This window comes from Medicago sativa, chromosome 4 (assembly GCF_051527215.1).
Source record: "Medicago sativa cultivar Bolivia chromosome 4, Bolivia_mono, whole genome shotgun sequence".
In the NCBI taxonomy this organism is placed as follows: domain Eukaryota; kingdom Viridiplantae; phylum Streptophyta; class Magnoliopsida; order Fabales; family Fabaceae; genus Medicago; species Medicago sativa.
The window spans coordinates 91,918,229-91,936,580 of record NC_140752.1 but is presented as its reverse complement, the minus strand read 5'-3'; the positions used below and the strand labels follow the sequence as shown (position 1 = coordinate 91,936,580).

General features: G+C 36.9%; 2 pseudogenes across 2 annotated transcripts; both read right to left on the bottom strand.

Annotated features, from left to right (window-relative positions):
* Nucleotides 1-12,365: 12,365 nt before the first annotated feature.
* LOC146933773 (zinc finger BED domain-containing protein RICESLEEPER 2-like) lies at nt 12,366-14,709 on the bottom strand (annotated as a pseudogene). Its single transcript, XR_015007560.1, has 4 exons — nt 14,588-14,709; nt 13,197-14,435; nt 12,782-13,097; nt 12,366-12,685 (listed from the first exon to the last, which is right to left on the bottom strand). The product of XR_015007560.1 is annotated as a zinc finger BED domain-containing protein RICESLEEPER 2-like (transcript).
* Nucleotides 14,710-16,162: 1,453 nt separating this feature from the next.
* Nucleotides 16,163-18,296, bottom strand: LOC146933772 (zinc finger BED domain-containing protein RICESLEEPER 2-like; annotated as a pseudogene). Its single transcript, XR_015007559.1, has 3 exons — nt 16,955-18,296; nt 16,541-16,862; nt 16,163-16,441 (listed from the first exon to the last, which is right to left on the bottom strand). The product of XR_015007559.1 is annotated as a zinc finger BED domain-containing protein RICESLEEPER 2-like (transcript).
* Nucleotides 18,297-18,352: the final 56 nt, after the last annotated feature.

Sequence of the window (18,352 nt, the reverse complement as noted above, 5' to 3'; positions counted from 1 at the left end):
CCTGAATCCACACTAAGGCAATTGAGCCATCACGGAATTTCTCTGAGGGGTAGTAGCTATCTGGTTAAAGCCTTTGATGGATCCCGCAAAGATGTTCTCGGAGAAGTGGACTTGCCGATTACCATTGGTCTTGAGACATTTCAGATTACTTTCCAAGTCATGGACATCAATGCTTCTTACAGCTGTCTCCTCGGAAGACCGTGGATCCACGACGCTGGAGCAGTAACTTCTACTTTGCATCAGAAGCTCAAGTTCATGAGGAATGGTAAGATCGTCACTGTGCATGGTGAAGAGGCATTTCTGGTTAGCCAAGTATCATCTTTCTCTTGTGTTGAAGCAGGGTCCGCTGAAGGGACGTCGTTTCAAGGCTTGACCATTGAGGGCGCAGAACCCCGGAGGGCTGGTACTGCTATGGCTTCACTGAAAGACGCCCAGAAGGCTGTTCAAGCAGGGCAAGCTGCTGGCTGGGGCAAGGTGATTCAGATCTTGGAAAACAAGCGTAAAGAGGGCCTTGGATTCTCCCCAACCTCTGGTGTTTCAAAGGGAACTTTCTACAGTGTTGGGTTCATCAATGCTATTACTGAAGGTGCTGCTGGGAGTAGTTACGTGCCCACTTTTGTTGTACCAGGAGGCACCGTGAGAAATTGGGAGGCCATTGATGTTCCTTTAGTCATGCATGCTTCCATGTAATGTGTTTTGTTGCTCATGTTTTCTTTGTTTTCAAAATAACAATCCTTTCGCTCTGCCCAAGGTGAAAGTGATATCATTGTAAGGGCATGTTTGTTTCGGCATTGCCGTTATCAATAAAAGTTGTCGTCTTTCTCACGACTCTTTGTTTTTTACTTTTTAGTGCCTTTTTCTTGGAAATAATGGTAATGCCAGAAAAAACCAAAACATCTGTATTTTCTTATTAATTTCAAAAATCTGCATAAAAAAAACACATTTTTCTAAAATCATCCCAATCATATTATGCAGATTGAACCATAATAAACCCGTTGAACACAGTGACCCTATGGTTCCTCCAAATTTTGAATTCCCTGTATATGAAGCTGAAGATGAGGAGGATGATGAAGAGATACCGTATGAAATTACTCGACTGCTTGAGCAAGAAAGAAGAGCCATTCAGCCTCACCAGGAAGAGATTGAGCTTATCAACCTGGGTACTGAAGAGAACAAGCGAGAGATCAAGATTGGTGCTGCACTTGAGCCAGAGGTGAAAAAGAAGATTATTCAGCTTCTCCACGATTATCCAGATGTCTTTGCATGGTCCTATGAAGATATGCCGGGTCTAGATCCCAAGATTGTGGAACATCGGATACCGACAAGGCCTGAATGTCCTCCTGTCAAACAGAAATTGAGAAGGTCTCGTCCAGACATGGCTCTTAAGATCAAGGCTGAGGTGCAAAAGCAAATTGATGCGGGTTTCCTCATGACAGCTGAATACCCTGAGTGGATTGCCAACATCGTACCAGTACCAAAGAAAGATGGGAAAGTTCGAATGTGTGTCGATTACAGAGATCTGAATAAAGCCAGTCCAAAAGATAACTTCCCATTGCCTCACATTGACGTGCTTGTTGACAGTACTGCTCAATCCAAAGTGTTCTCCTTCATGGATGGTTTCTCTGGCTACAACCAGATACGAATGTCCCCTGAAGATAGGGAAAAGACGTCCTTCATCACTCCATGGGGAACGTTCTGTTATAAAGTGATGCCGTTTGGCTTGATAAATGTTGGTGCTACCTATCAAAGGGGTATGACTACTCTGTTTCATGATATGATTCACAAGGAGATTGAAGTATATGTTGATGATATGATTGTGAAGTCAAGTGATGAAGAGCAGCATGTTGTGTATTTGAAAAAGATGTTTGAAAGATTGAGAAAGTACAAGCTGCGATTGAATCCTAACAAATGCACATTTGGTGTAAGATCTGGAAAGTTGCTAGGCTTCATTGTCAGCCAGAGAGGCATTGAAGTTGATCCTGACAAAGTCTGAGCCATCAGAGAGATGCCGGCCCCTCAAACTGAAAAGCAAGTCAGAGGTTTCCTCGGACGTCTGAACTATATTTCAAGATTCATATCTCACATGACTACCACCTGTGGACCAATTTTCAAATTGCTCAGAAAGAATCAGCCTGTTGTATGGAATGATGAATGTCAGGAAGCTTTTGATAGCATTAAAGAATACCTGTTAGAACCACCTATCCTTGTCCCACCCGTGGAAGGAAGGCCTTTGATTATGTATCTGTCAGTGTTAGATGATTCAGTGGGCTGTGTTCTCGGTCAGCAAGATGAGACTGGTAAGAAAGAGCATGCTATCTACTATCTGAGCAAGAAGTTCACCGACTGTGAGACTCGGTATACAATGCTTGAAAAGACGTGTTGTGCTTTAGCTTGGGCTGCCAAACGCCTGCGTCATTATATGGTGAATCATACAACTTGGTTGATATCTCGAATGGATCCAATCAAGTACATCTTTGAGAAGCCTGCTGTTACTGGAAAGATTGCGCGTTGGTAAATGTTGTTGTCTGAATATGATATTGTGTACAAAGCTCAGAAAGCAATCAAAGGAAGTATCCTTGCTGAGCATCTTGCTTGTCAACCTCTTGATGATTACCAGCCGATTAAGTTTGATTTCCCTGATGAAGAGATCATGTATTTGAAAGCAAAGGACTGTGAAGAATCACTGATCAATGAAGGGCCGGACCCCAATAGCAAATGGGGATTGGTGTTTGATGGTGCTGTTAATGCTTACGGTAAAGGAATCGGAGCCATCATTGTAACTTCACAAGGGCACCACATTCCTTTCACCGCTCGAATAACTTTTGAATGCACCAACAACATAGCTGAGTATGAAGCATGCATCTTGGGCATTGAAGAAGCCCTTGATCTGAGAATTAAGCACCTTGACATCTATGGAGATTCTGCACTTGTTATTAATCAGATAAAGGGTGAATGGGAGACTCATCATGAGAAGCTGATCCCGTACTGTGACTATGCAAGACGTCTGTTGACATACTTTACCAAGGTTGAGCTGCACCATATCCCTCGGGATGAAAATCAGATGGCTGACGCTCTTGCTACTTTGTCTTCCATGTTTCCTGTCAATCATTGGAATGATGTACCTGTGATCAAAGTACAGCGTCTTGATAGACCCGCTCATGTGTTTACTGTTGAAAATATACCAGATCAAACTGATGAAGATGTGAAGGATAAAAGGCCTTGGTATTACAACATCAAACAATTCTTGCAAAATCGTGAATATCCACCTGGTGCTTCCAACAGGGATAAAAAGACCTTGAGACGATGGGCCAGCAGATTCCTTCTGGACGGAGAAATCCTATACAAGAGGAATTATGACATGGTCTTGTTGAGATGTGTTGACAAACAAGAAGCTGAGAAGTTGATGCATGATGTACATGACGGTACTTTTGGGACCCATGCTTCGGGCCATACCATGTCAAGGAAATTGCTAAGAGCCGGCTATTACTGGATAACTATGGAGCGTGACTGCCATAAACATGCTAAGAGATGCCACAAGTGTCAGATTTATGCTGACAAGATTCATGTGCCTCCACATGCTCTCAATGTCATCTCTTCCCCATGGCCTTTCTCTATGTGGGGCATTGACATGATCGGAAGAATTGAACCGAAGGCTTCCAATGGACATCGTTTCATCCTAGTGGCAATTGATTATTTCACCAAGTGGGTTGAAGCTGCTTCCTATGCAAATGTGACCAAGCAAGTGGTTGTCAAGTTTATCAAGAATAACATCATCTGTCGATATGGTGTTCCCAACAAGATCATCACTGACAATGGTTCCAATCTGAACAATAGTATGATGCAAGCTTTATGTGAAGAATTCAAGATTGAACATCACAACTCTTCTCCTTATAGACCTCAGATGAATGGTGCAGTTGAGGCCGCTAACAAGAACATCAAGAAGATTGTTCAGAAGATGGTCACTACTTACAAAGACTGGCACGAGATGCTACCATTTGCCTTGCATGGTTACCGTACTACGGTGCGCAGTTCAACCGGGGCAACTCCTTTCTCTCTTGTGTATGGCATGGAAGCAGTTCTCCCTCTGGAAGTGGAGATTCCATCTCTTCGAGTGATCATGGAAGCAAAGTTAACTGAGGCTGAATGGTGTCAAAGTCGGTATGATCAATTGAATCTGATTGAAGAGAAACGTATGGATGCTATGACTCATGGACAGTTGTATCAAGTGCGTATGAAGAATGCTTTTGACAAGAAAGTCCGACCTCGAGAATTCAAGGAAGGCGAACTTGTATTGAAAAGAAGAATAAGTCAGCAACCCGACCCAAGGGGCAAGTGGACACCTAACTATGAAGGTCCTTATGTTGTCAAGAAGGCTTTCTCTGGTGGTGCTTTGATTCTTACACACATGGATGGTGTTGAGCTTCCAAATCCTGTTAATGCCGATATAGTCAAGAAATACATTGTCTAGAAAGAAAAGAACAGCGTGGTAGGTCGAAAACCCGAAAGGGCGGCCTAGGCAAAAATGCGCTTCCCGGTGGATCGAAAACCCGAAAGGGCGATCCAGGCAAAAGTTAGGGACAAAAAAATGAATATGAAAAGCTCGCTGAGATTGTACGCAACTCAGGCAAGAATGAGCGCCTCGATGAGCCGAAAACCCGAAAGGGCGGTTCATGCAAAAATGAGGTTGACAATAAAAGACAAGTAACTATATCTGGCAAATCACCATCACCCCTTGGGGCATCTGCAACTGTCAATGATCGTCTTCATCAGAGGCTTCTGTACTTGTGAATTCAAAATTTCTATGAAATGTAGCGGTCATCGTGTTCAATGTATCACCAACCAATAAAATTACCATTTTCCAAGCTTTGTAAATCCGTGAAGTCATGCCTTTGGCTGACTTTCACTCTCCTACATCAATTTGAGCCTGCGCTATTTGTTTGAAACTCTGTTTTTCTTTCCATTCTCAAATGCTATATACAAAACATTTTCTTTCCATTTGATAATGACACTGTCTGAAACAAACATCTTTTGAAAATTGAAAAATCTTTTTCTGTCTATTTTGAAAGCAAACCTGAGCAATAAGGGACATTTCAATGAAACATGCATGAATAAATGAATGTCAATGTCTATTTCAATACATGTTACAAGCAGGTTACTCCCCGGGATGATCTGTGGTCAATGGCAAGAATGAAAAAACAGAATGAAAATGGAAAATAAAAAAATGAAAATAAAAAGCTCGCTAAGTTGAAAACCCGAAAGGGCGGCTTAGGCAAAAATGAGCACCCCGCTGATTGACAACCTATGAAGGCAAATCAGGCAAAAATGGGGCAATGAAAAGAATATTTATTCCCCGGTGAATCGAAAACCCGAAAGGGCGGTTCAGGCAAAAATAGGGTTTGAAAATGAAAAATGAAAGAATGAAATATTGAAAAGCATTGACCACAGATGCGAACATCCAATGATTACTCAGCACTGACACGCCTAGCAACGGCGACCTGTATCCAAGAATTTTCCAAGGATCCCTCCTTTACAAGTTTTATTGCCCTCAGCATGGTTTCGATACGTCTCTCAACGACGGTCTCTCCAAAGAGGTTTTCCCCTGTGAATATGTTGCAGCACGAGCCACTACGTGCCCAATCTTCCAATGTCTTGTCTGCCTTTGTGAAACTTCTCTGCCAAATTGCCAACCAATCATGCATTTCAAGCATTCATACATGCATAATCATGCATTTTATGTGCTCATACATCCAATAATCTTGCTATACCATGCATACATGTTGCATATCCAACTGTCAGCTGTCAAATGTCAATATCCAATGTCAATGTCAAATGTCAGTATCCAATGTCAATGTCAATGTCAATGCCAAATGTCAATGCCAAATGTCAATGTCAATGCCAAATGTCAATGCCAAATGTCAATGTCAATGTCAATGTCAATGTCAAATGTCAATGCCAAATGTCAATGTCAATGCCAAATGTCAATGCCAAATGTCAATGTCAATGTCAATGTCAATGCCAATGTCAATGTCAATGTCAATTTCAATATCCAATGCCAATGTCAATGTCAATGTCAATGCCAATGTCAATGTCAATGTCAATGTCAATTTCAATTTCCAAGCCAATGTCAATGTCAATGTCAAATTCAACTTTCAATTCAATTCAAATCAATGTCAATTTACTTTTGGGCCAACAAAAATGGTCATGTCTATTTTCAAATCAAGTCAATGACAATTTACCCTCAATTGGTATCTTGTTAAACCAGACTTTCAATTTGTATCTTGTTACTGGTCAAGTGCAAGGTTCAATCCAAAAAGAACCACTTGTACCTGCTTATATGTCTATGTTTCCGGTCAAACGGCAAGTTCGATCCAAAGAACAGTTTGTACCCTTTGCTTATGTTTTGCTTCCGGTCAAACGGCAAGTTCGATCCAAAGAACAGTTTGCACCTACTTACATATTGTGGTATTGATCAAGTGGCAGGTTCGTTCAGAACAGCTTGTATCTACCCTTTGTTTGTATCTCCGATCAAGTGGCAAGTTCGATCCAAAGAACAGCTTGTACCTATCTTTTGTTTGTATTCTCTCCGATCAAGTGGCAAGTTCGATCCAAAGAACAGCTTGTACCTATCTTTTGTTTGTATTCTCTCCGATCAAGTGGCAAGTTCGATCCAAAGAACAGCTTGTACCTATCTTTTGTTTGTATTCTCTCCGATCAAGTGGCAAGTTCGATCCAAAGAACAGCTTGTACCTATCTTTTGTTTGTATTCTCTCGGTCAAGTGGCAAGTTCGATCCAAAGAACAGCTTGTACCCATCTCTTGTTGTATCTCTCGGTCAAGTGGCAAGTTCGATCCAAAGAACAGCTTGTACCTGTCTATTTGTTGCCCGTTCTTTCTACCTTGATGTCTATAAATCCCTTGGTGGTACGACACAGCCCGTAGATTCCGGTTCGATTGTCTTGCATTCATAAATGAAATGTTGCATGGCATTCATGTTTTTGAAAATCTGAAAACGTATTTTTATGTCCAAAAGCAGTGCAAATGTTAATATTTAAGTATCTTCGTCCCGTCAATTCTAAGACTTCGTCTCTTGACTCCCCGGACAAAGAAACTTAAATAGGGGCAGCTGTTATACCCTAATTTTGGACCTAAAAATACTAATCAATTCTTCTTTTCTTGCATTTCAAGTCATCTGATATGTCTCTGATCAATTGCATCTTTCTCTGCATTTTATTTCAATGTTATTTGCAAAATTTACATGCAAGGGTATTTTAGTCATTTCCTATGTCAAATGTCTCTTAGTCTTTCAAAATTTTGTTTGAGTCTTTTCAAGTGGTTTGAATAAGTCTTTGTTTCATTCTATGTCGAAACCCTTGCCAAAAATTGCATTTGAAGTCATTTTGAGTCAGTTTTGCCCCTAAGGGCATTTTGGTCTTTTCATGTGTCAAAACCCTGTTTAAATCCTAAAAATTGTCTCCGAGTCTTTTAATTTTGATTGTATGAGTCTTTGCTTCAAATTCTTGTAAAAAATCCATTTTAAAATTTGTATCTGAGTCATTTTTAGTCGTTTTAGTCCCTAAGGGCGTTTTGGTCATTTCACATAATATTTCTGATTCGTTTTAATCTGCTTTGTTGTTTTTAATCGTCTCGCTTTACGTTAATTTTCAATTTACTTTTTCAATTCAATTTTAGTTTAATTTTCATTTTAGTCCTCGTACTTTTGTTATTTACATTTTAATCCCTTTTAAGTTTGTTAGAGTCCAAGTGCCATGTGTCCAAATGCTATTGGTCCTTAAGAGTTTGTTACTACTTAGTCCATGTGGCATTTCCTCATTGGTCCAAGCATCCCTTTCATCACCTATATAAGTCAAACCCTTAGTCAAAATTTGACATTCAATCATTTTCACAAAACTCCACAAAAAATCACAACATTCCTAATTATTTTCTCTCTCAATTTTCCCTCCCATCTAACTAACTTTTTTCCCACTTTCTCTCACCTCTAACTAACTTTGCCTCCACCATAACCACTTCTCTCCACCACCAAAACCACCCTAACAAACTCTAACAACCTTCCTCCACCACCTATAACCACCTTAACCACCTCAAACCACCACAATTTCACCACAAAACCACCACCTTCAATCTCTAACCATCATCATCTTCATCCAAAACTTCAACCTCCATAAACCAACCTTCAACCGCCAACCTCCATAACCAATACTTTGAAACCTCCACAAACACAAACGCTACACCGAATCCCAGGCCTTAATTTCTGAAGCTACTTCAAAACTCAACAACAAAGAACGTGACATTGCTCTCTTCTATGCAAAACTCTCGGACTCACATTCCAACGGCGCTTCTCAAACCGGCTTTGATTTCGCTTATTCTCACTTCAATAACCTTCTTCGCACCTCCTCTTCAATTTACGTCAAACTCGGAGTTTATGAATCCATGGTTATTGGATTGCGTGCAAGGGACGAGCCTCGTGAGGTTGAGAATTTGGTTCGGGAATTTAAACAAACAGATGGCGGTGGGAAGATTCAGCTTCAACCTCCTGCTTTTGAATTCAAGCCTATTTTGTATGGAGGATTGGGTTTGTTTCATGATTTGAACAGAGTTGTTGATGAAGTTCGACGAGAGGAAGGAGATGCGTCCAGATCAAGAAGAGCTTGTCCAGGTCGGAATTTGATGTGTCCAGATCGAACCTTTTGTGAAGTATTCCGCTTTAATCCGCTGCTTTCTCCACTTTTCAGCACAGGTATTCGTCCTTTTCAATTCTTCACACGTATGTGCTTTGTATTGAAGTTTTGCCATCGGTTTCTTCCATCTCTTGAATCGATTTTTGCTATTGAAGCTCTCAAATAAATTTTGGTTCGACTGTGTTTGTATGTTTGGATGTTTGTTGTGTGGTACGGCTAAGAGTATTGGAGGATGTAGAAGAGAGGTGATATGAGGTCTTGTTCTTTTGAGTGTGTTAGGAAAAAGAAGGTTGAAGATGAACGCGTTTAACAGAGAGAAGTGAGCAATCTTCTTTCTAAACCGGTTTTGCCTAACCCATGGATCCTGGACTGACCCATAACCCTACCCTTTTCTGCATTATGGATTGGGCTTGGGCCTGTTTGGCTTTGTTTCTCAATTTCCAGTTTATTTTTGTGCTATTCTTACACTGCTTTATGCTAATTACACCCCTGGCTTGCTTAAAAACTCTCGTAAAATTCCATAAGAATTTACACATGCTCTTGGTGATTTTTGTGATGACTTTGTGCTTTTTATTCGCTGGAAAAGTTGATGAAAAATATGGACATATTTTCTTGCTTGTTTCTTGAATCTTGTGTTAAAAAACCTTTGAAGATGGCTGGATTTCCTTTCTAACCTTTTGAAACTATTTGTGGTCCATGCTATGTGATTTTTGTGAAGTCTTTACCAATTGTTTTAAGTGTGCTTTGCTGGATGTGTGAACAATGACCATTTGCTTGCTTTACAAGTCTTTATTAGTGGATAAATGGTATAAATATGCCTAAATTCACTTCTAAATGCAAGGCTTATCATATTGCTTTGATTCTCTTTCTAAAACCTGAGTTTATGCCTTTAAAAAATATGTTGAATTGTGAGAATTATAAGCCATATGATTCTTGTATTTTGTTTGTTTGAATTTTGGCTTCATTTTGCATTGTTTTGGCTTTGTCTTGTGTTGATTTCTATTGCACTTGTTATGGTATCTTACTTGCCCTATCTTTACCATATTATGCCTTATGCCACTAACCACTTTACTTCTTGTTTCATGCATTCCATAAGGCATCTCATCTTCCATCTCATCCTTCCTTTTCTATTCTTAGTCTTTATCTTTTTTTTACACTTTAAAGTTCATGCAAAATTAGAATGTAACACTTAGGATTTTCTTTTGTACTTTACTTTTATGCATCTTTTAATTTCTTGGCAAAGAGGCCATAAAATGTATCTAGGGTATGATGTAAAGGACAATGGACTCTAAATAATGTACACCGACACAAGCACCGACACATGCACACACTTCACTTTAGCTATATAGTTAGAATATGCATGTTTAGATGTATGTTTAGGATTGTATGCTTAGATGAATGTTTAGGCTTTATACTTAGAAAAATCAATTTTCCAAAAGAATGTGAACAACATCACTCAAACTATTTTCTAAATAAACCTTGGGATCAAAATCCCATTGTATTTTCCTTTTCATTTTCTTAATCAAATTTCAATAAAAATAATCATACTTAGACCATATTTTGCAAATTACTAATTCAACCTCACAATTTCATAAATCTCATGCCCTTGAGGCCTCTTTCTATTCTTCAAATTCATTTTTCAAACTTAAAATCAACCAACAAAAACAAAAATATTTTTTGGAAGAGAACTACGGTGGATTTGATCCCTTAAACGGGTACGTAGGCAAGGAACAAAAATTCCTTCAATTCAACTAAAATAAAAATCCAAAAACATTCTTCTCCCTCCAATTCTTCACTTAGAATACCTTTAGGTTTAATAAATACTTTCAAAATAGCATTTAAAAATAAAGCGCGCACGTAGAAATTAAAGACGGTTCTTATAGGATACTATAGTCGTTATGGGTGCCTAACACCTTCCCGTAGCGAAAACAACTCCCGGACCTCGATTCTCAAGGGTTTTGCTTATTTTTTCCCTTCCCAAGAAAAAAATGAGATATCACCGGTTTGAAAGGTTCAAACTTAATCAATGTTTGACACCCGAAAACCAAGATAAAACAAAGAAATGCAATGATTAAAAGAAAGAGAATGATTATTTTACCAAATTATCCTTATTAACTATTGGTTAGTTTCAAAAGTAATACTTTGGAAGTAGTGTGCAGAGTATTAATTGGAGGGTACAATTGAAAAGAAAAAATTATTATTGCATTGGAAACTGAAAGCGACATTCATTTTGAAACAAATTTTTTTGGCTAAAGCGACACTTATTTTGAAACGGAGGGAGTATGATATTATTTTATTTTTGAAGGGATATGATATTATTTTACTGTCCACCTAATTGACATTATTTTAGAATTAAAATATTTTGAATAAAAAAAGCACATGAAAAGGCAACAAGAATGGTACAAATTCAAAAACAAAATAAAAGTTGAAACTAGGAAAATTATGCAAAATAAATTACTAAAATATTATTTGTCACTATATCAAGTGTGAGTAAAAGTTTCACGTCGGATATAAAAGTGAACGTTGAGCAACATATAAGTGGAAGAATCCATACACCTAACATCTTAAAGTTTTGTTAAAATGTGGTGTTAATTGTGTACCCAATGTGATGCCCAAAATTATTACATAAATTACTATTTCTATTATCATCAACAATCTAAAGTAATGATCATAGAGAACAATTCACAAGAATAAAGAAAATTGCAATTTGATAACAGTCTTGTTTCCTTATCCAACATCCAACATTAGAAAGGAAACAAATCCACATATTACAAGCTTTATTTTATTTTGCTACTGGCCTAGTGGCCAACACATTTTGAAATGAACACGCATACAAGAAGGAAAAAATGTGGTGATCCAGGTTCGAACCTGAGATTGCATATAAAATATCCTCACAACCAAACCACTAAATTGTATTAACGAGGATATATTACAAGTTAAAAACAAGTCCAAATCATAAACATTCAAAATCCACCAATAAGTCCACAAACCATAACCTAACAACCATATATAGTTATAATTTTAAACCATAAAAGCCAATAAACATCATAAACCAAAGTTAAGTAAATACAAGCAAATCAATCATCATCACCATTGTCGTCAACTTCAAAATCAAAATCATTAGACGCTTTGCCACCCCTTACATAATCTTTTATCATATCTCTATCCAACTCACTAATTGAAATCTGAGTAGCGTGTTTTAATGTTTCAAACAACTATTAAAATCATATGATGCATGTGACGTAAATAGGATATCAGGGACAGAGAGATAGGAAGTATCGATGCTAAGGAGCAACGACCATCAGCAGCAAGTGAAACTAGGTATAAGAACTATACCTGAAGCTCTTACCTTCAGAGAAGCCAAAACCACTAGATGTAGTTAGAATCATTAACCTTTTGGGTTACAACTACAACCAAAAATCTATGAATTGTTTCAATTTCTAGTACATAAGCCATGTTGAACAAACCTTGTAATTGTATACTCTTCAATGACAGGAGTATATGCCAGTAGACTTAATAATAAGGAAATTTGGAGAATCAAAAGATGGAACCCAAAAGCCAAATGCAAGAGATAGAAGCTCTGGAACTTGAAAGTGCAATTTAAGAGAACAATTCACAAGAATAAAGAAAATTATAATTTGATCATAATCTTGTTTCCTTAAACATGGAATTACATACTAACTTCATCCAACATTAAAAAGTAAACAAATCTACATACTACACGTCAAAAACAAGTCCATAATCACAAACATATAAAATCCACCGGTAAGTCAACAAACCATAACCTAACAACTCTATATAGTTTAAATTTTTGAAACCATAAAAACAAAAACAAACATCATAAACAGAAGTTAAATAAATACAAGCAAATCAACCATCATCACCATCGGCGTTTGACTTCAAAATCAAAACCATTAGATGCTTGCTCCATTTAGTCATCACTGTCAATTTCATTCATTATTTCTTCAAAGTCATCGTCGTCTTCTCCAACTACATATCATAATTGAAAAGATTAATAATTAAAGTGACAGCTAGTTATCAAAACAATACAATCATATGTATTTACACTTAAATTACATAGATTACCATCGCGAACAAAATTGTACAACCAACTGCGAGTACAAAATCTAGCATCCAAATTCATCGGTAACATACGATCTTTATACTTGTTAAAAACGTGCAAGCCCATGCAAAAATCCATATCAGAAGCGATAGTGTTAACGGGAACACTTAACAAGTCTCGAGCCAATATTGAAAGATCTGGAAATCGATTATTATTACTCTTCCACCACTGTAATACATCCATATCTTCATAACAACGAAAATCCAAATTTGACTCAGCTAAGTAAATGTCAAGTTGGGATTTTCCAGTAACAAGCTGCTCATGGTGCATTTTCAATTCCTATTATATTTCACAAGTGAAAAGGACAGCAACGAGGTTAAACAAATTCAAGATAGAGTGTAATTAAATTGTGAAATCCAAAAATATATATAAACTTACATCAAATAGGCCGTGAGATGAAGACTTCAATTTCTTTTGCAATGGCATGCTAGAAGATTCGTCCTGAATAGTTCTTTGCACGCCAGAAGAAGTACTTTTGCTAGAATACTTGTCAAATAGCATGTACAACTTACTCTTTACTTCTTGCAACTTCCTTTCACAGGCTGAAACATCAAGTTTTGAGTAACAATGAGCCAATGTAGAAAACTTCATCCGTGGGTCAAGAACCGCTCCCAATGCAAGAACAACACTATACTCATCCCAATATTTCTCGAACTTGCTCATCATCCTTTCAGCCATTCTCTTTATAACTTCATCTTCATCTCTCAAACTATCAGCTAAAACACATTGAACTTTCCAAACTTGCAAAAAATACATGTTTGAAGTAGGATGTGCTGTGCCATTAATCATGTTAGCAGTTTCCCTTAAAGGAAACAAGAACGCACAAATCTTTTCAACTCTTTTCCATTCTTCTACCGAAGGACATAACTCATAATTATCATCATACAATTGAAGACTTTCAAACACACACCTATATTTAAGAGCACTTTCAAGCATCAAATAAGTTGAGTTCACAGTCATAGACATGTCCAGATGCAAGCGAACTGAACTATCAACACCACCAACCTTTTCAACGCACTCCTTAAATTTTTGCCTTCGACTCTTTGAATCCCTAACAAACAAGATGCTCTGTCTAATTTTCGACACAGCATCACTAACTAGTTTCAACCCCTCTTCAACAATCAATTTTAAAACACGTGCATAACAATGCCCGTGAAAGAACTCCCCATTACATAACAACCCATTTTGCAAACCAAGTTGAGTTTTCAATAGTTCTTGCAAAATGTCATTCTCAGATCTTTTTCTCTATTCCCCAATCACTCAAAAACTCAACCATTCTCTCACACATCTCATCTCCAGCGGGATCAACAGTACAGAAGGTGAGAATCTTACTCTTTAATTTCCAATCCGCGTCAACAAAATGAGCGGTCAAACAATCTGTTTAAGCTTGAGTTTCGCTTTCGTGTAAAAATCTGAGACATAAGCCTTAATAACATTTATAGGAGGCATAACAGCATTTGGATTTAAGACCTTCATGAAGTTACTCATACCCTCACGCTCGAAGAAATCAAAGGGAAAATCATTTGAAAGGATCATAGAAGCACACTTTTTAACCAACCATAATTGATCTATCTCGCCAATAGATTGCACATTTTCTTGTGATATTTCTTCAATGTCCTAAATTACATTTCAACACTGTTAATTATTATTATGTTTCTAAAATAACAGATTAATACTATTGCATTGAAAGCTAAAAATAACAGATTAATACTATTACATTGAAAGCTAGGAGACAATAGACATCAACAAAAACAGATTTGAAACAATACCTGTTCGTGAAACATCGGAGAGTCGCCGTAAGGAGACGGCGGCGACATGGCGGAGACCTAACGGAGTTGGAGAGAGAGTGACTAAGGGTGTTGGCGTGAGTAAGTGACGAAATGGGATAACTAAGAAATGAGGTTCGCGGGCTCAGTATTTATATCTAAAACCCTAAATTGCCCACCCGTCGGGTTAAACGGGTTATCTATTGATTTTTAGTTTTTTTTTTTATTTTTATATCAATTTAGTAGCTTTTTTTTTTTGAAGAAATCAATTTAGTAGCTAGAAGTTCATCTTTTAAGATGAATACGCTAGAAGTTTATCCTATCAATTGAATTATGCTTATAAGGACTTGATTTTTGGTCTTTTATTCATCGATTCATTTTATTTTATTTTTGGTTGTGTATCAAAAGATAATAGAATTTTTTTGATAAAAAAGATTAGAAATTATTTTTTTGTCATAATATATAGTCCGCCTTAATTTTTTAGAGAGATTTTTTCCGCCCCTTTCTTTTTTAATTATCAAAAATGGTTTGTTGAGTTAACTTTTAGTATAAAATTTGTCCGTATCTTTTTCTCATATTCTAATATAAATAAATGGTTTTCACACAAACATATATAAACAACGCATATATAATCAAAATAACCACATTTCTTTTTCTAACCGGAATTTTATGCATACAAATAAACAACGCAGTATCTTGACCTTATATTTATAATTTATAATCTTTTTTGAAGAGGTTATAATTTATAATCTTGATATCAAATAATGAAATGCTTTCTTGAATTAGCAAGAACAACAATGCCAAAGTTGCAGTTAGCTACGTTTTTTCCTCTAACTGTATAAATCATATTCAGAGCAACAGAGGCATGGTTGTATAATGGAGGTATTCGGGTATTCTGGACTTGCTGAAGGAGTGGCTACATACCAACTATCTAGAATAATTTTAGAGTATGCGCCTTCCTGTATTTTATCACCAAATCAAAAGAAAAATTAGATGTATTAACAAGTATGCAAATAGTTGATCATAGTTATGTTTTACTGTCTAACAAAAACAAAATTATGTTTTACTGCCGGAGGAAGTATGCACGTATCAAAATGCAGCGATACAGTCACAATTGAAATCGACACTTTCATATTTTGTTTGAGGAGGATGATTTCACATTAGAGGCTTTACAATTGAGAACAAATTTTGTTTTCTTCAGTTAATTTCTTATAATAAAAAGAAGGCAAGTAACTTTGAAATAAAAAGTTAAACCATACCCAGTCACAAAAAAATATGGTGCATGTGAGATAGATAGGATAGCAGGGACAAGAAAGTTAGGGTTAATGAAAAAACGCAACCACCAATGGCAGCAAGTGAAACAAGGTGCAAGAACAATACCGAAAACTTTGAATCTTTGAGTAGCCAAAACCACTAGTGGTTAAAATCCTTTAAAGTTTAGAGTTGCAACCAAAAATGTATGAACTGTTTCAATTTCTAATACATGCATAGGCTATGTTGAACAAACCTTGTAATTGTATTCTTGAAGCTCTGCAACTAGAAAGTACTATTCTTTCTAACTTCATTCAATAATAAACATTAGAAAGCAAACAAATCCACATATTACAAGTTAAAACAAGTCTACAATTACGAACTTTAAAAATTTAAATCCACCAGACCAGACCATATCCTAACAATTTAAAAGATAAAACCGAAACAAACATGATAAATCAAAGTTATATAATTACAAGCAAATCAATCATCACCGCCATCATTGTCATCTTCAAAATCAAAGTCATTAGACACTTGCTCCATTTTTTCACCATTGTCAATTTCATTCATTATTTCCATCCAAGTCATCTTTGTTGTCTTCTCCGTCTACATATCACAATTGAAGAGGTTAATAATAAAATTGACCACTTGTTATCAGGAGAGCACAATTTTGTTTATTTACATTTAAAGAACATAGTAGAATACCATTGCTTACAAAATTGTATAACCAACTGCGAGTACAGATTCTAGTTTCCACATTCGTCGGCAGCATACGATCTTTATACTTGTTTAAGACACGTGAACCCATGCAAAATTCAAAATCAGAAGCAACAGTGGCAATGGGAACACTTAACAAGTCGCAAGCCAATATTGATAGATCCGGAAATCGATTATTATTTCTCTTCCACCATTGTAATACATCCATATCTTCATAACAATGAAAATCCAAATTTGATTCATCTAAGTAAACATCAAGTTGAGATTTTCTAGTTTCAGTAACCAGCTGCCGTTGGTGCACTTTCAATTCCTATTATATCTCACACGTGAAAAGGAAAGCAATGAGGTTAAACAAATTCAAGGTGGAAAGTTTGCTAATTCAAAAATTATATATAAACTTACATTGAATAGGCCGTGAGATAAAGACTTTAATTTCTTTTGCAATGGCATGGTAGAAGATTGGTCCTGAAGAGATCTTTTTAGGCCAGAAGAAGTGCTTTTGCTAGAATACTTGTCAAATAGCATGTACAACTTTCTCTTTACTTGTTGCAACTTCTGTTCGCAGGTTGATGGATCAAGTTTTGAGTAACAGTAAGCCAACGTCGAAAACTTCATCCGTGGGTCAAGAACTGCTCCCAGTGCATGAACAACACTATACTCATCCCAATATTTCTCAAACTCGCTCATCATCCTTTCAGCCATTCTCTTTATAACTTTATCTTCATCTCGCAAACTATCAACTAGAACACACTGGACTTTCCAAACTTGCAAAAAACACAAGTTTGAAGTAGGATGCGTTGTGCCATTAATCATGTTGGCAGTTTCACAAAAAGGGAGCATGAACGCACAAATCTTTTCAACTCTTTTCCACTCTGCTACTAAAGGACATAACTCGTAATTATCATCATACAAGTGAAAACTTTCAAACACATGCTGATATTTAAGAGCACTTTCAAGCATCACATAAGTTGAGTTCAGACTCATAGACATGTCAAGATGCAGGCGAACAGAACTATCAACACCACCAACCTTTTCCATGCACTCCTTAAATTTTTTCCTTCTATTCTTTGAATGCCTCACAAACATGATGCTGTCTCGAATTTCAGACACGGCACCACTAACAAGTTTTAACCCCTCTTCAGCAATCAGTTTTAAAACGCTTGCAAAACAATGAGCATGAAAGAACTCTCCATCACATAACAACCCATTTCGCAAACAAAGTTGATTTTTCAAATGTTCTAGGATAAAATTATTCTCAAATGAATCATCTAAAGTGAGAGAAAAAAATCTTTTTCTCTATTCCCCAATCATTCAACAATTCAATCATTCTCTCAGAAATCTCAGCTCCAATAGGAGGGTAAACAAGACGAAAGTTGAGAACCTTACTATTCAACTTCCAATTCGCGTCAACAAAATGAGCTGTCAAACAAATATAAGTCTCAGTGGTGTTAGATTCCCACAAATCAAAAGTTAAAGATATCCTATTAGGAATGCCAGCCAATTCTTGTTTAAGCTTTAGTTTCTCTTTCGTGTACAAATGCGAAACATAAGCCTCAATAACATTTGTCGGAGGTATAACAGCATTTGGATTTAAGAACTCAGTGTACTTCCTCATTCCCTCGAGCTCCAAAAAATGAAAGGGCAAATCATGTGCAAGGATCATAGAAGCGCATATACCCGCAAATTGTGATTCCCTTTGTTCTACCTTGTTATCAAATTCCATATTTTCTTGTGACGTTGCTTCGACGACCTAGATTACATTTCAACATAATAAATTATGATTATTACGTTTTCAAAATC